Source organism: Puma concolor, chromosome E4, assembly GCF_028749965.1.
Source record: "Puma concolor isolate L17-30 chromosome E4, mPumCon1.1.hap2, whole genome shotgun sequence".
Classification (NCBI taxonomy): Eukaryota; Metazoa; Chordata; class Mammalia; order Carnivora; family Felidae; genus Puma; species Puma concolor.
The window spans coordinates 31,429,084-31,454,375 of NC_141683.1; positions in this window are offsets into that span (position 1 = coordinate 31,429,084).

Here is a 25,292-nt window from a genome sequence, read left to right on the forward strand (position 1 = left end):
AAAAATAAAAACAGTTCTAAATGATAAGAGAAGACTAGGTAATACAGAAGAGTTTTTTTTTAGGATTAAGTTCTTTGATACATCTAATTGAAATATCAAGTATATTCCTTCTGATATATTCCTTGTGGGGTCTCTGATTTGTTGGCACCCGATTATGGGTTTAGGCTATCCACTAGGTAACTTTTTGCATGGTAGCTGACATGGATTATCCATAGATGGACTGGGAAAGCAGATGAAGGATAAAGCCAGCTTTACTGAAATAAGGTGCTGCAGCTAAGGTAGATGTGTGAGATGGAGCCCTGGATTCCACAGTGTGACAACTAGTTGGAAGTCATCATAATTTCTAAACTAGATCCGATAATCTAGCCTATTTGCTGTTTTGTCTGTCTGGTAGCACAAAGGGATTTTTCTTCACGACAAAGCTCCAAGTTAGTTTCCCCTAATAAGTTTTTTTGAAAGTATCCACCATGATATTACATAAAAATATTTTAAAGACATTTGATATTTTTCAGTTTTCTGCAAATTATATTGCCAGAGTCCAGAAAATTGATAAAATAATCCTTATTAAAGTAATAATGTTATTACTGTGATAATAGTAATAGCACAAATAACTAACATTTGCGTTGTACTTTGCAATTTACAAAGAATGTGATTTCTCAAATATCTTTTCATTTGAACCTCATATCAGTATGCGATGTGACAACAGAGTTATTAGAAATCCTATAAAAGAGTTAATGAACAAGCCTCCTTCACATTTTAACAGGGACTTTCTGGAGATAGATTTCTTGACACCAAAGATCAAAGCGTTGTTATTAGCTTATAATCATGATATTCCCTCCCCCCCCCCGCCCCCCACGGGGCAAGGAAGATGTCCCACTGGTACTATAAAGAACACATTATAAAATGTACCGATACTCATTTTCACAGAGTCCTTATTCTTTAAGGCCTAGGATAACTGTTACCTCCTCTATGAAGCCTGCCTCACTGCCCAAGGAGCATTCTTTATTCCTTCCCTAGCCGCCAGAGGTACTCAATGAAAGCTCATGTTTTTATGCATCCTCTATAGATCAAGAGTTCTTTCAGGATAATTTTATCCTCTTTTCTATGAGTACACAGTAAGTGCTCAGCAAATATTTATTGACTGATCCATGAGTAAATGGATGAATGAATTAATAAGTGAATGTTTGAGACCAATGATGTGGGTTGAAGGTAGTTCACCAAGTCAAGATTTCTAAGTTTGGCAAGGATTTAGAAGCTGGAGGATTAGGAGAAACCCATAGAATTTTGACTCAGAATCCCCCTTGTCATTATCAAATACAGTTTACATCAATATCCTGACAGTTGCATCTTTTGAAATATTTCAAAATATAAGTCCTAAGAGATTTCAGACATGCAGAAAATGATTAGAATATTAGATATGTCTAACAGTCCATAGGAAGATACCTTACACTTCTGCTTTTCCCATAGACTAAGAAATTCACGAGTTACAGAATATATTCTGGGTACTCTTTTAAAGGCTTGCAAAAATTCTCAAAGGCAGCAGCTTGTAGGCCAGGCTCCTGGCAACATTCTACTGATTTCTCAAGTATTCAATTTTGGAAAAAAAAGAGCTCAAATGTGAAATGCATCTTCTGATCCTGGCTGCTGAAACACAGAAGTTATCATTAGCACTGATAAGCTGCTTGTCAGCACTCTGACTCCACAGTATAGAAAAGCTTCAGGCTTTCCTCCCTGATTAGCACAAGAGCTAGTGAAAGGCCTCAATAGCGACATTTTAGACAGATCTTCTGTAGTTTAAAACACATAATCAACAGAGTTCTTTATGGAAATCCAGTTGAAGTTCATACTTCACACCTTGGTACATTAATAACATTAATTTCACTCAGCCTTTATAATCAGAGTCCCACCTACAGACATTTATTTGAAGATGTCTGAGGGCCCACACAAGTAGGAAGGTAATAATACTTCTTCTAAAGAAAACTGCTCCATGGAGAAGGTGGAGATTAGGAAGAGTAATAATTATACCTGAAATGTTAATAACTGGATATCTTTTTCTGAACTCTTACAAGTATTTACATGTAAAAAGATAAAATTGCTAAAAAAAATTAGGAGAAGAATAAGAGCAGTTTCAGTGAAAAATGGGCAATTTTCTTTTTTGTTGTTGGTGTTACAGCCTAGTTTCCTTAGTGATTCTTCTGTGTAAGCCTGGAAAACTGAAGGAGACCATTATTATGCAAAGCAGTCTGGCACAAATGGCATTACATATCTCATACGATAGGGAATTTCTTGAAAAAAAAAAAAAGAAGAATGAAAAAGAAAAATGAAGCATTCAGTGTTTGGGGTTTTCATGAAAATTCATTGCTGTGCTTGCCAATATTATCCTGCAGCTGGATGTATGCTACTGCTGTACTGTGAGGGGAGAAATTAGAAATTCAAATAGTTTCGTATTAAGCTCTTAAATTCAAGTTAGGGAATAATAGAATATAACTTTTAATAAATTTTAACATTTCTCTATTCACAAAGGTCACATAATAAATATCATTCACAGAGACTGGAGAGTGTAAGCAGAAAGTGTCGAGTGTCTTTTAAAATTATTGGGAAATAATATGAGTGAAAATTAGAAAAGTAAGCATCGTACATTTTTTAATTCAACATGAAGAAAACAAATGATGTTGTCCCATTAACAGAGCAATGAACTCCGTTACCAAAAACTTCAAATCTATAATAATTGCAGTGTCTATCTGTAGCTTCCCTCTTGGCCCAAGTGAGAGTTGGGTTTACTTAATGTAAAAAGAAAGTGAATCACATATATTTCAAATTTAGACTCAAGACTTTACCTGTCTTAAAAGAGAAATGCCTGGCGGGCTCTTGGGTTATGACAACTCTTCCTTTGACTTAGTCAAGGCTAAGCTGTTCCTGCCTCAATCCTTTGTTTCCATGTTATTTGTCCATACAACTAATCAATCTGGAAAGAGTGAAGGAAATGTAAGAGGGAACTGAGCTGCTTTACATGTATTCAAGTCTCCACTTCCATATACATTATATTCCAAACTACTTAAAGTGCTTCATAATACTGTTCTCATAACATATATAATAATCTTTTTAGATTTTTTAACTTTTTATTAAGTTTTTAATTTTAATTCCAGTATAGTTACCATGCTGCATTATATCAGTTTCAGGTATACAACTGTTGGTGGTGATTCAGTAATTCTATATATTGCTCAGTGCTCATCATGATAAGTGTTGTGTAGTAATCTTGAAGAGAAAAAACAAAATAGTCATCACAAGGCTAGAAAAAGTCAAATTATATTGATTTTTTAAAGAAACTTTTTATTGTTGAGAATGTCAAACATATTTGAGAATAGAACAATATAATAAAATTTCTAAACTTATTATACAACTTCAATAATTACCAACTCTTATACTATATTCTGTTGCCCATAATATATCTACTTTCTCTCAGCCTATAAAATTTTGAATCCAGGGGTGCCTGGGTGGTTCAGTCGGTTAAGGGTCTGACTTCAGCTCAGGTCATGATCTCGCAGTTTGTGGGTCGGAGCCCCGCATCGGGCTCTGTGCTGACAGCTCGGAGCCTGGAGCCTGCTTCGGATTCTGTGTCTCCCTCTCTTTCTGCCCCTCCGCCACTTGTGCTCTGTCTCTATCAAAAAATAAATAAATGTAAAAAAAAATTTAAATTTTGAATCCAATTTCAAACATCCAATTTCATCTCTTTGTATTTCAGTATCTCTAAAAGAATTTACTTATTAATGTAATGAAAATATCAATGCCCTAACTGAAAATTGAACAATATTTTAAAATATGATCCTATATCCAGTAAACATACAAACTTCCCATTGTCTCATAAATTCAATAAGTCAATTTATTTTACATTTTGTTTGAATCAAAATCCAAATAAGCGCAATATGTGGCAATGGGTTTTTTTGTTTCTTAATCTTTGGTTTCTTTCTCTGTCTCTACTTCTTTTATTTCTTGCTTTTGTTGTTGTCATTGTTAAAGAAAAGCTGGCTGGTTTTTTTTGTACTTGAACAGGTTGCTCTGTCTTCTAAATATCCTGAAAATTGGTAGTGGATCTAGAGTTTTGATCATATTTGGTTAGGTTTTTTTTCCCAAGGCAATTTCATAGGTGGGGGTGTGTTCCATCACAAGGCAAATTATGTCTGGTTCTCTCTCCCTTTATGATGTTAACAGGCACTGATGCTCAGTGCTTGGATTGAATACTTGATTAAGGGAAAAAATGGTGACATTCTACTTCTGTCCTTCCTTCTACATTTCTTAGCTAGAATACTATTATAAAGTGAAACTTCATCTGATCTGCTGTTAGGTAACTCAATGGTACAATAGTATTGGAAAAGCAGGATAAATGTTTTATTATTTCTCTTCACCCATTTCTAAAATATTGAGTTCAATTTCTTCCATGTTCTGATGATGATCAAGTCTTTTTTTTTGGTATTATAATAAAGTCATGTAAATAAACATGTTTGATATATTTCAGCAATTGCACCTATAATTTTCAATGATATTCAAATTAAATCATTTTGGCCAGCAGGAGCCTCTTCAATTTGACTCCTGAGATCTTTCAAACTATTTGAATAGTTTTTGATAGAGTCATGGCTATCTTGTATTATAAGATATTTCAGCCTTCTTGTATGTTTCCTTCCCCAAACCTGGACAACCCTTCTGCTAAGAATCCTTGGGTTCTTTTTCAGTAGGAAATAGTACTTAGAGACCACAGCTTGGGTTTTATGTACCAGCTGCATACATTGCACCTAGGTTAGTCACTATTTCCTTTCAGTAGACAAAACTAGATATAAGTTCTTGCTTTTTAATTTTTTTTTAACATTTATCTATTATTGAGAGACAGAGAGACACAGAGCATGAGCAGGAGAGGGGCAGAGAGAGGGAGACATAGAATCCGAAGCAGACTCCAGGCTCCGAGCTGTCAGCACAGAGCCTGAATCAGGGCTCGAATTCAACAAACTGAGATCATGACCTGAGCCGCAGTTGGTTGCCCAACCAACTGAGCCACACAGGCACCCCTATAAGTTCTTGCTTTTTAAAGATAGAATATTGGGGCAACTGGGTGGCTTAGTCGGTTAAGCATCTGGCTTTGGCTCGCTCAGGTCATGATCTCACAGTTTGTGAGTTTGACCCTGCATTGGGCTGGGCACTGACAAGGCAGAGCCTGGAGCCTGCTTTGGATTCTGTCTCCCTCTCTCTCTGCTCCTCCCCTGCTTGTGCTCTCTCTCTCTCTCTTTCTCTCTCTCTCAAAAATAAACATTTAAAAAATAAAGATAAAATATTTCATGCCTTATGTTGATATTTTCTTATTAAATTCAGATTTTTACATTTATATTTTCTTTCTCCCATGCTATCAATCTCAGTTTTAGTGACATAATAGTTTTTTTTTTTTTTTCAACATTTATTTATTTTTGGGACAGAGAGAGACAGAGCATGAACGGGGGAGGGTCAGAGAGAGAGGGAGACACAGAATCGGAAACAGGCTCCAGGTTCTGAGCCATCAGCCCAGAGCCCGACGCGGGGCTCGAACTCACGGACCGCGAGATCGTGACCTGGCTGAAGTCGGACGCTTAACCGACTGCGCCACCCAGGCGCCCCGACATAATAGTTTTTATGTCAGTGTCTCTCAGGTCATCTTTGTTCTCTGAAGCTCATTTTGTAGAAGATTCCTTAGGAAAGGTTTGAGGGTAGTCACTGTGAACTTGCATGTTGTTAATTTATTGGTAACTGGATATAAAATCTGTCTCACTTTTTTCTTTGGATATCTTAAAAAAGTTACTCCATCATTTTCCGTCTTTGCTGCATCCAATAGCACTGCTACTGAAAAGCCTAATTGCAGTCTGAATTTCTTTCTTGCCTAGAATTTTTATTTTTAAGGTTGACTGATTTTATTATTTTTTGGTACATTAACCCAATGGGTAATGTATTAACCCAATGGCTTAAAAAACACAAATTTATCTTCTTACAGGTCTCTATGTCAGATATTTAAAATGGGTCGGTCTCACTAGGCTAAAATCACAGTATTAGCAAAGATGCATTTCTTTCTGGAAGCTCTGAAGGAGAATCCATTTCCTTGTCTTTTGTTGGCTCATGTGGAGCCCTTCCTTCATCTCTAAAGCCAGCATCACTGTATCTTCCTCTGATAGTTCTTCAGTAGTCACATCTCCCTCTGACCTCAGTCAGGAAATGTTCTCCTCTTTTAAGGATTCATGTGGTTAGATTGGGCCCACTCAGATGACACAGGATTATCTCATCTCAGGGCCCTTAACATTAACTACACATGTAAAGTCCCTCTGTCATGCAAGGGAGTGCATTCAGAGTTCTGAAGATTAGGGTGCAGCCATCTTGTAGGGTGGTCATAACTCTGCCTAGCACTCTTGATATTGTTTGTTCTGGGCCAATTTCCCAGGAACACAGTAGATCATTTCAATATGAAGTTTCAAACTTTATCCTTCTGTTTGAAGCATTTTCTTGAATTACAGGTTTTTGTTGGTGCGATTCTATTCCATTGCATTACTTTACTTTTCCAGGGACCTCTGTTATGTATGCTGGTGTTTCTTTACCAGCTTCTAATTTATCAGTTTCTCTCTAATCCTTTATACTTTTTTTCTTTATTTCTCTTTTCTTTATTTATTTTTCTTTTCACCTTCTATTTCTCTGAAGTTACTATGTACTAGGTTTATTTGCTCTTGTGTTTCTTTTGATTTAGTCTTTATTTTTTAAATGCATTTTTCTTTTATTTTTAATTCCCTTCTAGGTTTATTTTACAGGTTTTTTTTAAACAGTTTTAGATTAATAGAAAAATTGAGTAGATATGCTCCCCACCCCACAACACAGTTTCTCCTTTTATTAGCATCATGCATTAGTGTGGTATATCTATTGAATTAATTAGCCAGTATTGATACATTATGGTTAATGACCACCATTTACATTAAGGTTTATTCTTTGTGCTATATTGGTCTTGGGTTTTAATACATGCATAATATCATATATGCTTCATCATAATATCCTACAAAGTAGCCTCACTGTCGTAAAAATCCCCTATGAACTGGTGTTTCACTTATTCATCCCTCTTCCCCTCCCCTAAGTCTCTAGAAACACCATTCATCTTTTTACTTTCTCTATAATTTTGTTTTTACCGGAATGTCACATAGTTGGAATTGAAGAGTATGTAGTCTTCTCAGATAACTTTGTTCACATAAGAATATGCATTTAAAGTTCCTCCATGTGTTCTTATGCCTTCACAGCTCATTTTAAAAAATCATTGAGTGATATTCCATTGTATGTATATACCACAGTTTGTATATCCATTCGGTTACTGAAGGACCTCTTGGCGGCTTCGGTTCTTGATAAGCATCAGTAAACCTGCTATAAACATTTAGGTGCAGGCTTTTGTGTTTACACATTTCAACTCCACTGGGTACATACTTAGGAATATAATTGCTAGGCAACAAAGTCATATTTAGCTTTCTAAAAAAAAAACTGCAAACTAGTCTTCCAAAGTGGTAGTACCATTGTGCATTTGCACCAGTATTGATGAAAGTTCCTGATATTACACGTCATCACCCCCCTTTTCAGTTTTTCGGATTTTAGCCATTCTAAAAGGCGTGTATTAGTACCTTATTGTTTTAATTTGAAATTCTCTAATAGGATATGATGTTGACTATCTTTTCTTATGTATCAGTTTATCATCTCTACCTCTTCTTTAGTGAAGTGTTTCTTTAGTTCTTTTGCTTATTGTTCATATGGATTGTATGGCTTTTTTATTATTGAATTTTAAGAGTTTTTGTTTTGGATGTAAGTACTTTATCATGTGTATGTTTTGCAAATACTTTCACCCATTTTGTGGCTTGTCTTTTTGTTTACTTGAGTGTCTTTAGGTTGAGCAGAAGTTTTTAATTTTAATAAAGTACAAAATATCAGAATTCTTTCAAGGAGAGTGCTTTCAGTATGTATGTAAAAACTTATTGCCAAATCCAAGGTCATCTAGATTTTTTTCCTGTATTACTTTCTAGAAGTTTTAGTCTTATCTTTTACATTTAGGTCTATGAAAAATTTTGAGTTAATTTTTGTGAAAGGTATAGTATCTTTCTCAATTTTATTTTTTGCACATGTCCCATTGTTCCAGCACCATTTGTTAAAAAGACTATACTTTCTCCATTGAGTTGTCTTTGTTCATTTGTAAAAGATCAGCTTATATGACTGTATTTTATGAGTATATTTGTGTGTGTATTTCTGGACTCTGTTCTGTTCCACTGAATATTCTTACATTACATTATCATACATTATTCTTTTGCAAACACTATGTTGCTTTGATTAATTTAGTTTTATAGTAAGTCTTGAAGTTAGTTCTCCAATTTTTTTTTTTGGTCAACATTATTTTGGCCATTCTGGGAATTTTACCTTTCCATATAAGCTTTAGAATCAGTTTATCAATATCCACAAAATGAGATTTTTGATTGGTGTTGCATAGGATCTATAGATCAAGTTGGGAAGAATTGATATCCTAATGATAATTGAGCCTTTCTACCAGTGCACATGGGATATTTGTCCATTTTTTTAGAATTTATTTGATATATATTAATGTCTTAGTTTTCTTCACATAAATCTGTACATGTGTTATTAGGTTCATACCTAAGTATTCATTATGTTTATGCTAATTAAATAATATTGTGATTTAAATTTCAAATTTCAATTGTTTATTACAGGTATATAAGAAAGAAATTCAATTTCATATATTAATCATAAGTCCTGCAACTTTTACATAATTGCTTATTAGTTCCAAGAGGCTTTGTTTTGTTTTTTTTAATCTGTGGGTTTTTCTTCATAGGGCAATCATGTCATCTGCAAAGACAGCTAAGGCAGCTTTATGTCTTCCTTTCCAATGTGTATATCTTTTATTTTATTTATGTTATACTGCATTAGCTAGGACTTCTCATATGATGTTGAAAAGGAGTTGTGACAGGGATCATTTTTGTCTTGTGCTCAAACTTAGTGGGGAAGCATCTGATTTCTCACCATTCAGAATGATGCTTGTTATGGGTTATTTGCAGGTATTCCTGGTCAAGTTGAGGAAGTGCTCCTCTATTCCATTTAGCTGAAAGTTTTTATCAGTAGTGGGTATTAGGTTTTGTCAGATGCTTTTCTTTTTTGGTATCTATTGATATGATTATGAGTTTTCTTCTTTATCCATTGATGTGATGGATTACATTAACTGGTATAGTTTTTATGACCCCAGCTTTTCATACCTGGAATAAGTATCCCTTGGTCATGCTGTATAATCCTTTTATACATCATTTGATTCAATTTGTTGATATTTTGTTGAGGATTTTCACAGCTATCATGAGAGATTGGCCTTTTGTCTTTCTTTCTCATAATGTCTTGACCTGGTTTAGGTATTTTGGTAATAGTGGCCTCATAAATAAGTTAGGAAGTAATCCCTCTATTTCCCTCTTCAGAAGAGATTATAGAGAATTGATGTCCTTCCTTCCTTCCTTCCTTCCTTCCTTCCTCTCTCCTTCCCTCTCTCTTCTTTCTTTCTTTCTTTCTTTCTTTCTTTCTTTCTTTCTTTCTTTCTTTCTTTCTTTCTCTTTCTTTCTGTCTTTCTTTCTGTCTTTCTTTCTCTTTAGAGAGAGAGAGCACTATGGGGGAGAGGGCCAGAGGGGGGAGAGAGAGAGAGAGAGAGAGAGAGAGAGAGAATTTTAAGCAGGCTCCATGCAGCATAGAGCCTGATGCAGGGCTCAATCCCATGACCCTGGAATCATGACCTGAGCTGAAATGAAGAGTTGGCCGCTCAACTGACTGAGGCACTCAGGCACTGCAATGTCATTGCTTTCTTAAATGTTTGGTAGAAGTCATCAGTGAAACCATCTGGGCCTGGTACTCTTTTTTTGGAAGGTTATTAATTATTTATTTACTTTATTTCATAGATATATACATATTTAGATTATCTATCTCTCCTTTGTAAGTTTAAGTAGCTTGTGCCTCCCAAAGATAGGTCCATTTCACCTAAGTTATTCAATTTGTGGGCACAGACTTGTACACAATATTCCTTCAGTATTCTTTTAGTGTCCCTGGGATCAATAGTGATATCCTCACTTTCACTTCTGATTTTTATAATTTATGTATTCTCTCTTCTTAATCTGGCTAGAGGTTTATAAATTTTATTTATCTTTTCAAAGTACCAACTTTTGGTTTAGTTGATTTCTTCTATTGATTTCCTGTTTTCAATTTCATTGATTTTTTTCTTTAAATATATATTGTTTCTTTTCTGCTTGCTTAGGTTTATATTGCTTTTCTTTTTCTAGTTTCCTAAGGTGGAAGTTTATATTACTGATTTTAGATTTATCTTCTTTTGTAACATACGCATTCAATGCTGTTAATTTTTCTGTAAGCACTGATTTCAATGCATATCACAAATTTAGGCAAGTTTTCTTTTCATTTTTATTTAGCTCAAAATATTTTTAAAAATTTTAAACTTTTTCCACCCATGTTTTATTTAGAAATGTGTTATTTAATCTCCAAATATTTTGGATTTTCCAAATATGTTTCTGTTATTGTTTTCGAGTTTGATTCCATTGAGGTCTGAGAGCATACTTTACATTGTTTCTATTCATTTTATTTTGTTAAGGTGTGTTTTATGGCCCAGAATGTGGCCTATCTTGGAAAATGTTTCATGTGACCTTGAGAAGAATATATATTCCACTGTTGCTGGATCTAATTGATTGATGGTGTTGTTAAGATCAACTATGTTCTCAATGATTTTCTGCTTACTGGGCCTATCAAAATTGAAAGAAGGCTATTGAAGGCTCCAACTATAACTAGTAAGTTTGTCCATTTCTCTGTGCTGTTTTATCAGTTTTTGTTTCATGTATGTGGTGCTCTGTTATTAGGTATATGTATATTTGGGATTGTTATGACCTCTTTGAGAATTGACCCCTTTAACATTTGGTAATGCCTCTCTTTATCCTTAATAATTTTCCCTTTTCTGAAGTCTGCTTTATCTGAAATTAATATAGCTATTCCAGCTTTCTTTTCTTCCCCCAAGATTTTATTTAAATCCAAGTTAGTTAACATCCAGCTTTCTTTTGATTAGTGTTAGCATGGTATAGCTTTATTCATCTCTTTACATTTAAACTATCCCTAGGTTTATATTTAAAGTGGATTTCTTTTAGAAAATACCTACTTTTTAAAATCCACTCTGATAGTCTCTGTCTTTTAATTAGTGTATTTGGGCCATTCACATTTAAAGTTCTTATTGGTATAGTTGGATTGATATCTACCATATTTGTGATGATTTTTTTCATTATTTTTGTCCTTTTTTTTCCTTTGTCTTTCTCTCATTGTCTGCCTTCTCTGTTATTTGAACATTTAATATAATTCCATTGCTTTCTTTCCTTAGCATTGTAATTATACTTCTTTTAATTTTATTTAGTGTTGCCCTAGAGTTTGTAATATACATTTATAAATAATCTAAGTTCACTTTTTAAAAACTCCAGTTTGCTGCACAGTTTCTAATGTGAAGTCTGATGCAATTAGTATCCCTTTTTCTGTATAAGTGTATTAGTCTACTATGGCTGCTGTAACAAAATATCACAGAGTAGGGAGCTTTAATAACAGAAATTTGTTTTCTCACAATTCTGGAAGCTAAAAGTTTAAGATCAAGGGGTTGGAAGATTTGATTTCTCCTGAAGCCACTCTCTTTGGCTTCCATATGGCCATTTTCTTTCTGTGTTACCAGAAGGCTTTTCTTTTCTGCATCCACTTCCCTGGTGTCTCTCTTTCTCTTCTAAGGGCACCAGTCATGTTGAATTAGGTCCCACCCTTATGATCTCATTTAATTGTAATTACCTCCCTAAAGACCTTATACAGCCACATTAGGTGTTAGAACTTTGCATATGAATTTTGGGGGGACACAATTCATCTATAACAACAGGTAAGTTATTTTATCCTCTGGCTTTTTTTTTTCCTTCATGTTTTTATTTAAATTCCAGTTAGTTCAACATACATTGTAACATTAATTCCAGGTGTAGAATTTAGTGATTCATCACTTACATACAACACCCATTGCTCATCACAATAAATGCCCTCCTTAATATCCATCACCTATTTAACCCATCCTCTACCTGGCTTCTTTCAAGATTTTTTATCATTGAATTTCTGCTGTTTGAATGTGAGGCTAGGTTTAAATATTTTGGTACTTATCCTGCTTGGTGTTCTCTGAATTTCCTACATTTGTGGCTTTGTGTCTGTAATTAATTTTGGGAAACATTAACCTCTTCATTTGTTTGTTCATTAATTTGTCTGTGGTTGGTTCCTCCTTCCCTCCTTGTCCAGTTACAGTCTCCAAAAGCTTTGCTTTAGGTAGGCTGATCTTGTCTTGATTCTCTGTATTCACATTTTCCCTCGGATTTTGGGTTGGCAGCGATGTGATCTCAATTCTCTAAGGAATCTAAGACAAATCATTGATTTTCAGCTTGTTCCGCATTTTTAAAATTTTTATGAAGGATTGATAAATTCTAAGATCTTTGCATGTCAGAACAGAAACCAGAGGTCTTCTCTTATTTATGTTTAATTCTGATTTGTTTTTATGTTATATCTTATATTATTTTCTTAATTTCCTTAACCTGATTTTGAAATATTAGGTTACACTTTTTATCTATGTTGTGATCCTGACTTTCTGTCATTTTTCTCTTCTTGTAAGGGTATTAGCTTGTTCCTTATTATCCTTTTTATTATAGTGACATTATTTGGGATTCAATCACAATCATTTCTGTTGTACATTTTTGTTTTCTAAACTTTTAAAAGGGAGAAAATAGGTCAGGACAGCAGTTTAACTTTGTGACTCTAAAGTTCTGTGTTTTGTTATTTTTGTGAAGTATTAAATAATATATAGTCATGGACTTCTTGAGATTTCCTGTCTTTGTTCTTCTTTCCAGTTTTTATCTAGAACTTCTATTTCCTTTGACCCCTTGTTATGCACTAAATTGTGCCCCCATCTTGCCAATTCATATATTTGAAGCCCTAATCTCCAATATGACTGCATTTGGAGATAGGGGCTATCAGGAGGTAATAATTAGTGAGGCCATAAGAGTGTGATGCTACTCCTCTAGGACTGGTATTCTTAAATCATGAGAGACACATCAGGGAAATATTTTTCTCTCTATGTGTGCACAGACAAAAGGCCATGTGAAGACACAGGAAGAAGGAAGCTGTCTACAAACCAGAAGGAAAACTCTCATTAGCAACCAAATTTTCTAGCACCTTGATCTTGGATTTCTAACCTCCAGAAAATAATTTCTGCTTTTTAAGCCACCCACTCTGGTATTTTGTCATGGCAGCCCTAGCTGACCAATACACCCCTCTATTCATGTACTATTCAATTTATATTCTGTTCCTATGAGTTCTACTTAGTGTGGGACTTTGTTTTGGAAGGGATATTTGGATAGTTTTGAGACATCATAGAGCCTACACTACTTTCATTTCTGTACACATTCCAAAATTCCTCCCATTTTTAGCTGTTATTCCAAAATTGTCCCATCATACTTTCCAGTGAATACTTTGGATATTTGGGGGTTCTCCTATTTTTAGATTTTTTAGATTCCCCATTGTTTCCCTCTTCATTTTTATGCACACATATTATATGGGCCCTGTGTGCCACCACCCCCAGTCTAGTTAGTATATTTATTTTGATAGATGACTTGGAAATATTGAAAAATACCATCACTGCCATTTTCCAAGGATTATTTTTTTTTATAAAGGAAAACACTGGAGATTACTTATTATTGGAATTGATATTAATATCTACTGATACTTTAGAATTAAATGTTAAATGCATTATTTCTAAGCACAGAACAAAATAAATAGATTAGTAGGTGCCAGGAGTAGTCATACTAAATTTCTTAAAAATAGTTATTAAACTTAAAATGCCTTAACCAAAGTATTCTTGATTTTTTTCATATCTATCTATCTATATATATCATATAAGAATTTTACATACCATTTTAATATTATTGTTACTAATTTTCACTTTTTTCTTTTTTAAAAAAGTTTTTATTGTAATTCCAGTTAGTACACATATATATAATGCTACTATAAACATTGGGGTGTATATATCCCTTTGAATTAGTATTTTTGTATTTTGGGGGTAAATACACAATAGTGTGATTGCTGGATCATAGGGTAGTTCTATTTTTAACTTTTGAGGAATCTTTATACTGTTTTCCAGATGGCTACACCAGGTTGCATTCCAACCAACAATGCAAGTTGTGTTTTTTGTGTTTCTTGTGTTAATTTTAGCCATTCTGACAGGTGTGAGGTGGTAGCACATCATAATTTTGATTTGCATTTCTCTGATAACTGATGATGACCATCTTTTCATGTGTCTGTTGGTCATCTGTATGTCTTCTTTGGAGTAATGTCTATTCATGTCTTCTGCCCCCCCCCACTTTTTTTTTGAGAGAATCCACACTGTGTGTAGAGACTGATATGGGGCTCAATCCCACAATCCTGGGGTCATGACCTGAGCCAAAATCAAGACTTGGATGCTCAACCGACTGAGCCACCCAGGTACCCCTCTTCTGCCCATTTTTCTTGGATTTGTTTTTTGGGTCTTGAGTTGTATCAGTTCTTCATATATTTTGGATACTAACCCTTTATCGGAGATGTGATTTGCAAATATCTTTTCCCATTCTGTAGGTTGCCTTTCAGTTTTGTTGATTGTTTCCTTTACTTTGCAGAAGCTTTTTATTTTGGTGTTGTTTCATTATCTCAGTGATAGTATGATATAGTAGTCCAATTTTTTTTTTATATTGGAAGCAACAGAAATTTAACATTAACATCAATTTAACATCAAGCTAACATTAACAAAAAGGAAATTTTTTGGCTCAGGAAACCAAGATGGTTTTTCTTATAGTTCACTAGGTCCTTATAGGAATCTTACAGAAGAAAATTGGATCCTCAGTGCAAACAATAGAACTCTTCCTCTTTTGTATGTTTGTCTTTACTTGACTTTACACTTTCTCACTATGAGCATTCCTTATCTAGTGGAAAAGTAGACTGCTAATAGTCCCCAATTTGCATTTTTCTAGGAAAATACTCAAAAAAGAGAAAGTCCCTTTTCATTTAACTCTAAATAAAATAGTCCTGGGAAAGAACTCTGTTGGCCTAGATTGAGTCACCTGCACATGCTGGAGCGATCAGTGGACACAGAAACTAAGTGCTTTGATTAGATCTGGATCTGTGACACAACTGTGAGGCTGTGGAAGACAGTTATTACAGGTCCACTTAGTACCAAAGCTAGAGAAGGAGAGGGCCAGATTTTGGACGGAAACAATTTCCGGATGGAACTCACCCTGATTGTGGTTTAGCCAATAACTAAAAATTATTAACTTGAGATTAATATAATAATTGTACATTAAAAGTATTGATTTCAATTGATTACCTGCTGAAAGTTAAGTTCTAGTATGAACAAAATGATGTAGTGATTAGCCACCTGTGATTCTACTTCACCAACTACAATGGAATTAATAAGAGTATTTGAATAATAATAATAATAATAATAATAATAATAATAATTTGCATATGGCAGAAACCTTGAGGGGCATAAGTAGTGTGCTTGTAGACAGTAGTCTTTATTTTTACGTCCATCAGTAGAGATTGACATACCTTAAAGGTACAGGTTGATTAATTTTGACAGTTGTAGCATACATTTCAAAATACAGATTTCATCACCCAGAAAGGGTTCCCATGTACCACTTTCCATTCAGTTCCATTACTGAGAGGTAACTACTATTACAGTTTCCATCCCTTAGATTAATTTTGCCTGTTCCTGAATTGCACATAAATGAAATTATGTGTATGTACTCTTTTGTGATTGCATTATTTCTTTCAATGTAATGTTTTTGAGATTTATCCATGCTATTCTTTGTATCAGTTGTCCACTCATGTAGAAGTTTTTATTTTTGAAGAATAATACTTCTTGTATAAATCTTCTTGTGGACATATGTTTTTGTTTCTCCAGGAAAGAAATTGCTAAGGCATGTGCATGTTTAACCTTATAAGAAATTTTCCTACAGTTTTCCAAAGTGATTGCATCCCCACCAGCAATATATAAAAAATCCAGTTACTCCATATCCTCACCAGCATTTTGTATTATCAGTTTTCTTAAAACCTATTTAGCTATTCTAGTGGGTGTGAAGTATCTCATTTTGATTTGAATTTACATTTCCCTGATAACTAATGCTATAATATACCTTATTATGTACTCAGTAGCTGTTTTATGTCTTATTTTGTCCTTGATAAGCATCTGCTTGAGTGCTTTGACCATTTGCTCAGGAGTTATTTATTTTGGATATGATATAAATTCTCTATTAAATATTTATATTATGCATTTTTTTTGCTGGCAATGAATTTTTTATAGTTTCACCGATTTTAAAATGCCTTTTTTAAAAGATTTTTTAAAAGTTTATTTATTTTTTTTCCAACGTTTTTTTATTTATTTTTGGGACAGAGAGAGACAGAGCATGAATGGGGGAGGGGCAGAGAGAGAGGGAGACACAGAATCGGAAACAGGCTCCAGGCTCCGAGCCATCAGCTCAGGGCCTGACGCGGGGCTCGAACTCACGGACCGGGAGATCGTGACCTGGCTGAAGTCGGACGCTTAACCGACTGCGCCACCCAGGCGCCCCAAAAGTTTATTTATTTTTGAGAGAGAGAGAGAGTGCAAGAGTAGGGGAGGAGCAGAGAAAGAGAGAGAGAGAGAGAGAGAGAGAAAGAGAGAGAGAGAGAGAGATTGAATCCCAAGAAGGCTCCATACTGAGCTGCACCATCAGTGTGGAGCCCAATTCGGGGCTCAAACTCACTAACCGTGAAACCATGACCTGAGCCAAAGTTGGTCACTTAACTGACTGAGCCATACAGGCACCCCAAAATGTCTTTATTTTTGAAGGATATTTATGCCGGATGTAGAATTCTAGGTTGATAAGTCTTGCTTTCTTTGGTACTTCATAGATGATGTTTCATTTTCTTATAACTTGCATTTTTCTGGTGAGAAGTTAATCATGTTTATCATTGTTCACCTGGAGGTAATGTGTCTTTTCTCTGAATTGTTTTAAGACTTTCTTTTTATATCTTACTTTCAGAAACCTGATAACGATGTGCCTAAAAGAAGCTTTCTTTGCATTAATCATAATCACATTTCTTGTACTTCTGGGTTGATATCTTACATTAAATTTTGAAAACTTTGACTAATATTTCTTCAAGTCCTTCTTCCCCTTCCTCATTTTGTCTCTCCTCTCCTTCTGGGATGGCAATTACAAGTATGTTAGGTGGCTTTACATTATCTCACATGTCAGTAATCCTCCCTTAGTTTTCCTTAATCTTTTCTTTGTCTCTCTGCTTCAGTTAATTGGTGTTGATCTAAGGTTTCTCTTCTAATAGTTATGTTCTTTTGATTATGAGTCACTTTTGCCTGTTCTTTGTATGTCTCATATATATATTTTTTGTTATATTGTGTATAAAATGATAGTAGAGATTGTTTTATTCATTTCATAAGAGAAGCAAGCTCTTTTCTTCTGTCTAGTGGTTAGGGTGAGAGTAAGTATTTTGGGGCCTGGGTCTGAGATTCATTTAGATTGAGCTCATTTACATTAGCCTTTGCTCATTTAGATTCACTTAGATGGCCTTTGCTAAACTCCTGCAAGCACCACCTCCACCTTTTCAACAAGTCAGTATTTGATCTGAGAGGGAACTGGTTTATCCGTTTCCTCTGTTTTTGTTGTCGTCGTCGTTTGTTTTGTTTTGTTTTGTTTTGCTTGGTTTGGTTTGGTTTATTTCTGGATTCAACTCCAGTGTGTCTCCACAATCTGATTGTGAGAACGTGTGGGACGATTGCTGTTTCCCTCTACTTTTAGGCCTGTTTCCATTGCTCCTTTCATAGCAAAATTCAGTGGTTGGTCAGGGAAAGAGATTGTTTGGGCATCACACGATTTGTTTTTAAATTTGCCACTCTTCCAGATTCCAAAATCTCCCCCCAGACTGCACTGCCACCTGAGGCTCAGCTTATTTCCTACGAAGTTTCGTTGTTTATATGAGACTTATTTCACCACTCATTCACCTGTTCTGAGACCGGGAGTCTGCTCTCGAGTTTAGAAGATGCCAAGGGTCTCCTCTTACTATGAAGGGCTCACTTCCTTCTAGAATTCAGTTTTGAATCCTATTGGCTTTCTTCATAGGAAAGTATTGTTTTGTTTTGTTCAGACTTTTCTTGTGATTGCCTTGGGACCACAGCAATTTCACATTCCACATCCTTACTGGAAATGGAAGTTTGATAAACAGTATAAAGATTTTTACAAGTCAGATCGAGCTTCAAATATGGCTAAAATCACTAAAATAAAATTTTATATATGAAGACAACTTTTTTGTTATTAAAAGTTTTTTTTTTAAGTTTACTTATTTTAAGAAAGAGAGTGGGACAGCGAGAATGCACATGCAAGGGAGGGCAGAGAGACAGGGAGAGAGAAAATCCCAAGCAGGCTCCATGCTGTCAGCTCAGTGCCCAACGTGGGGCGTGATCTATGAACTGTGAGATCATACCTGCGCTGAAATAAAGAATCAGACACTTAAGTGACTAAGCCACCCAGGTGCTCTGATTAAAAGTTTTACTTGAAAATTTATAAAACATAGAACTACAGAGTAAACTTGAAACAATCCAGAATGTCATTTTGTTAAATAAATCATTCTTAGTATTTTAATATGTATGTATAATACATAACACACTCAGATACCTACACCTAAATGTTTATAAAAATTGGGATAATATGCTTACAATTAAAAAAATATTATTTATTAAGGTTTAGGTCAGCCTAATTTATTTTAATTTAATATTTTTAAGTACCAAAAATGCTAAGTAATAAAAATAGAAACATATGCAAAACCCAGCTCCTAACTTCTAGGATTTTGCAGTCGTGTAGGAGAGATGGATATGTATTCAACAACATATATGACAATTTTTGAAGTGCCAATTTTGCAGAAGAAATAAATTGGTATGAGAGGTTAAAGGTGAGAGTAGTTATTATGTATATACTATGGTTATATAAACTGTCTCAAGGACATTTCGTTAGAGCTTTGATGTATCATTAGAATTCCATGAGTATGGATATGGGTATTGTATTTGTGTGTGTGTGTGTGTGTGTGTGTGTGTGTGTGTGTGTGTATGCACATGCACATATGGTAAGCAGTTGGAGGGATGAAGACGTTCAGTGAAAGTGAGTAATATAGAGGTAGAAACATTTAGGATATATTCAGGAAACAGCATGCAGTGTCTAGTATGGCTCTAAGAGAGTCTATTGAGGGGATAGTGGGAAAATAGTAGATAAAGCTAGACAGGATGATGGAAGGCAGATTATGAAAAGACATGAGTGCCCTGGCAATTATTACAGATCATTCTTTATGTTAAAGATTTTACCTTGCATCTCTAGGGAGACTTCTCAAGTTTTTAAGCCCAGCGATAGTATAAATATATCTGTTATTTCAAGATGTAGCTCTATCTACAATGAGGATGACAAGTTCAAATGGGAAGAGGCCAACCTGGAGACAGGGAGATTAATACTCAGGCAATTAGCTTAGAGTAAGGATAATAAAAAACTAAACTAAAAGTGCATGGAACAGAATAGATAAGACTCATTCTCCGGAGTCAGACTGCCTGGGTCAATATCCATACATTGGATTTGTGACATTGGGAGAATCATGGAGCCTTTCTGTGCCTTAAGGGTAATAATACTTTGTTCCTCATAGAGTTGTTAAGAGGATAAAATGAGTTAGTATTTTTAAAGTGCTTAGAACAGTACCTGGGACTCAGTAAGAATTTTTTAAATAAAAATAAATAAAACTAAGCAAACAAGGCAGTAGATATAAGTGAAGATCAATATGGGGCAATTTCAGAAGAATTGACAGTGTGTATAGATTTTGCAGACATGGCTATGACTGAATTTTCTAGCTTCAAGTAAGTGTAGATTATGACACCATGACATGAGAAAGAAAGCCATGGTTTAGAGGAAGGAAAATAAGTTAGTTTAAAATACTGTTTTAGGTGTGTGTGTGTGTTTTTTAATCAGTCCTATAAGAGCAGGATTGGAGAGACTTGATGTGAAAATAATTAACATAACAAAACCCACAGTGGTTGGGTGACCATAAGATTAATGTGAGCATCAGTGAAGCTTTCCTTAGTCTGAGTTAATAAAGAAGTGATGTTTATCCTGTACTCAGCCTGAGCTGAACTACATTCTATGTACAGTGTCAAACTCTGGGCCCCACATGGAATCTGGTATTTATGCTCTGGAATACAGCCAGAGAAAAGTGACAGACAGTAAGGAAGCAATTTACAGTCGCATATGTTGAATAGTTAAAGGTCCTGGGAGTATTTCCTCTATATGTTCCCATAGCACATGGTTCCTACCACTAGTGTTCATGACATACCATACATTGTGGTATCTGCCTCCTCCAGTATAATACTGTTTTTAATTACTAAGCACCTGCTATGTGTTTCACTTAGTAATAGCACTTTACAAAAATTATCGTATTCAATTCCCACAGCAAACTTATTTGGAAAGTATCATAAATGATTAACTATGGATGGATGTTTCTGAGTATACAAATATAAGATCATCACATAACACACTAGAACTGAAATAGGCAAAATAATCTGAAAGAGGTTGAAAGTTATATGGGTCTTATAATTAGCACACTTAAAGAGATGCAATTTCAATACCAAGAAAGCTGATCATTTGTAGAGGTGTAGGTAAAGAAATATTATAAAAATGAGGAAGTCTTGCATATTCTGATAAGGCCAACTGCTAAGGCTCTCTTTGAGGCAGAGATAATATAGGGATTTGTCAGCATTAGCCTTCAACTGTTTCTGCTCCCACTTACAAAATCACCTTTACATTTGATGAGTGCATCCAAATTTCTGTAATGGCTTGATGCCATTAATCGTACCTCCTTATTCTGTTTCTGTGTTCAACAAACAGTCTTCTAAACCCCATGCAATTTTACCAACATGGAAAATGCACTAATCATATAGTTATGGGTATTTTTGTCCTGCTTTGCAATAATTTTTCCTGAGAAATCAATAAAGTGGTTTCTGATTAGGTTTTGGCTTTCCCTACAGCTTGACTGTAGGAGAGCATGTGCTGAGCATATGGCCATCACATATTTCTGGTCTCTGTGACAGGAATTTTTCATTGTAAATCAGTAAGTTAGCATTCTGATGTCTGAGCCCATCTTGTGTATGTTTCTATGCTCATAAATCAGGCTGTCAGGGTCTCATCACCCCATGATATAACAGGAGTTAGTCCCTGGGTCTTCTCAGCAGTAGGTGAAAACATACTGGTTTACTGGTTTTCTTTACATCACATGGCTAGAGATATTATATATATGTATACATATATATATTATATATTATATTCCATATATATAATGTATATATGTTATGTATATAATTTACTTTTAGTGTTTTAATGCATGAAATAAGGTATGATGTAGGCTTTAAGCTCCATGAGGCTCATATCTGTTTTGTTCACCATTACTCTATGGTTAATACATACCTTGCATGTGTCAAAAGCTTAATGACTATGTTTTCCTGATTGACTAATTGGGATGTTTACTAAAGACAAAATAGAAAGTGTGGATAAGCAAACAGCAGACAAAAAAACAAACACAGAGAGTTCAAATAGGCAGAGGCAAGACTGAAGGTAATCTAAGCCAGGGATCAGAATTTTTTCTAAAGGGCTACATAGATTCTAGTATTGCCAGCCTAGAATAAGGTCTTTGTCACAACTACTCAATTCTGCAGTACTAACATGAAAACTGCCATAAAAAATATGTAAATGAAAGAGTGTGGTTATGTTTCATTAAAACTTTAAGTAGGCTCATGGGCTATTGGTTTGCCAACTGTGGTCTAGACTGTTACATCCTGGAGTAAGGATGACGAGAAACTGAACCTTGAAGCTTATGCTCATAAATGCTAAATACACAATCTGCCAGAAGGAATCCATGATAAGAATGTTGGAGTATATTTATCACATATAACCTCATCCTTACTCATTCTACTCATCCCCTCATTCTCTGCCCTGAACAATTCCCTGAGAGTCCAGAGGATATTTAACAAAGTCAAGAAAGCCACCAGGGAGCTGTCTCCAGCATCTTTGAAAGGCTCTGTAGTGATTATTCTCTGTAGAGAGAGAAACTGCTTTTGGAATAGGTCTTTTAACTTCAGTGGGGATCATGGGGTCCTGGAGAGCCCAAAACCAATGCAACAGCACTTAATTGCCAGAAACAAGGTGGCACACTGAGCATAAAGTGAAGCAGGGATGCAATGGTAATCAGGGTTTTTGACCTTCAGAGTTCTTTCACATTGGATAGTTGATTATAGTTTCTCTACAGACTTGTAACCCATTCTGTAGATGTCAGTAAGCCCTTTCCCTCAGGATCCCCAGTGTTGCTCAAAGGACTCAAGTACAAATTATTCTTTGTAGGAGGGGTACAGCTTACATGTGTATTTAGCAATGAAGGCATTCCCTCACAAAAGCTTGATATAAATACTATCACTGCCAAGTGCCTAACTAGCCTACAAGAGACCAATACTCAATTCTTGATATGGACCATTCTCTGAGGAAACCAAGCAGCCAACTGTTGGCAGGTTGGGCACCTTCCATTATATAAGGGAAGCGATTCCTTACTACAATGAACATTTATTTTGAATATAGAGTTTTCCTTTGTGTTAGCAGTACTTTTACCAGTGCAACTACCCAGGAACTTAATGCAGCTCTGATTCACCATCTTGGTTTTCTACACGACATTGCTTTTTAAAAATTTATTTCATTTTTATTCCAATATAGTTAACATATGCTGTTATATTAGTTTCAGGTGTAAAATGTAATGGTTCAGCAACTCCATATATTACTCAGTGATCGTCATGAGAAGTGTACCCTTTTTTTATTAAATTTTTTTTAAGTTTATTTATTTTGAGAGAGACAGAGACAGCGCAAGTGGGGGAGGGACAGAGAGAGAGAAACAGAGAATCACAAGCATGCTCTGCACCACCAGCATATCAATGCGGGGCTCAAACTCATGAAACCATGAGATCATGTTGTGAACTGAAACCAAGAGTCTGATGCTTAACCCACTGAGCTGCCCAGGTGCCCCAAGATAAGTGTTCTCTTAATCCCCTTCACCTATTTCACCCATACTCCCTCCCCCACCCTTCTGGTAATTATGTATCTCTTTGTTCTTTATAGCTAGAAGTAAGCTTTTTTTTGGTTTGTCTCTTTTTCCCCCTTCCCTTTGTTTCGTTTCTTAAATTCCACATATGGGTGAAATCACATGGTATTTGTCTTTCTCTGACTGGTTTATTTCACTTAGCATTATACTCTCCAGATCCATCCATGTTGTTGCAACTGGTAAGATTTCATTATTTTTAATAGCTGAATAATATTCTGCTATATATGGAATATGGCAGTTAATATATATATATATATATATATATATATATATATATATATATATATATATATGCCATAGAAGATATGTAAATGAAAGAGTGTGGCTATGTTTCAATAAAACTTTAGGCTCATGGGTTATTTGTCGACTCTGGTCTAGACTTACATCCTGGAGTAAGGATGATGAGAAACTGAACCTTGAAGATTGTGCTCAGAAATGCTAAATACACTATCTCTCTATCTATCTATCATCTATCTATCTATACCACCTCTTCTTTATCCATTCATCTATCGATGGACACTTGAGATGCTTCTGTAATTTGGCTGTTATAAATAATTCTGCCATAAACATAAGGGCGAATATATCCCTTTGAATCAGTGTTTTGTATTCTTTGGATAAATACCCAATAGTGTGATTGCTGGATCATATGGTAATTCTATATTTAATTTTTTGAGGAACCTCCATACTGTCTTCTACAGTGGCTGAACCAGTTTGCATTCCCACCAACAGTACAAGAGGTTTCCTTTTTCTCCACATCCTCATGAACACTCACTGTTTCTTGTGTTTTTGATTTTTGTCATTCTGATAGATATGAGGTGATATCTCATTGTAGTTTTGATTTGCATTTCCCTGATGATGAGTAATGTTGAGCATCTTTTCATGTGTCTGCTGGCCATCTGTATGTCTTCTTTGGAGAAATGTCTGTTTATGTCTTCTGCCCATTTTTTAAATTGGACAATTTATTGTTTTGGTGTTGAGTTGTATCAGTTCTCTTTATAGTTTGGGTATTAACCCTTTATTGGAGATGTCATTTTCAAATATCTTCTCCCATTTAGGAAGCTGCCTTTGAGTTTTGTTGATTCTTTCCTTTGCTGTGCATAAGCTTTTATTTTGATGAAGTCCCAATAGTTTACTTTTGCTTTTGTTTCCCTTTCCTCAGGAGACATATCTGAAAAGATGCTGTTATTGCTGATGTCAGAGAAATTACTGTCTTGGCTCTCTCCTAGGATTTTAATGGTTTCAGGTGTCACATTTCGGTCCTTAATTCATTTTGAATTTAATTTTTTTTAAGTTTATTCATTTATTTTGAGAGACACACAGAGACAGAATGAGTGGGGGAGGGGCAGAGAGAGGGAGACAGAGAATGCCTAGTAGGCTCCATGCTGTCAGTGCAGAGGCTGATGGGGGTCTCAAACCCATGAAACTATGAGATCATGAGCTGAAACCAAGAGTCAGACACTTAACCATCTGAGCCCCCCCAGGCACCCCTTGAGTTTGTTGTTGTGTGTGGTGTAAGAAAGTGGTCCAGTTTCATTTTTTTGCATGTAACTACACTTTCAATCTGGAGGTTACTTTGGGTTTAAAATGAAACTCTTGTAAGCAGCATATTGATGGGTGTTGTTTTGTTTGTTTTTTGTTTTGTTTTGTTTTTAATCCATTCTGATATTCTACTTCTTTTGATTAGAGCATTGTCCATTGTTGTTTAGAGTAATTATTGATAAATATGAATTTAGTGCCATTGTATTACCTATAAAGTTGCTGTTCCTATAGATTGTCTCTGTTCCTTATTAGTCTTTGTTGTTTTTGGCTTTTCTTTTCCACTCAAAGAGTCCCCGTTAATATTTCTGCTGAGCTGGTTTAGTGTTCACAAACTCCTTTAGTTTTTGCTTCTCTTGGAAACTCTTTATTTCTCCGTCTATTCCGAATGACAGCCTTGCTGAATAAAGAATTCTTGGCTGCATATTTTTCCTGTTTAG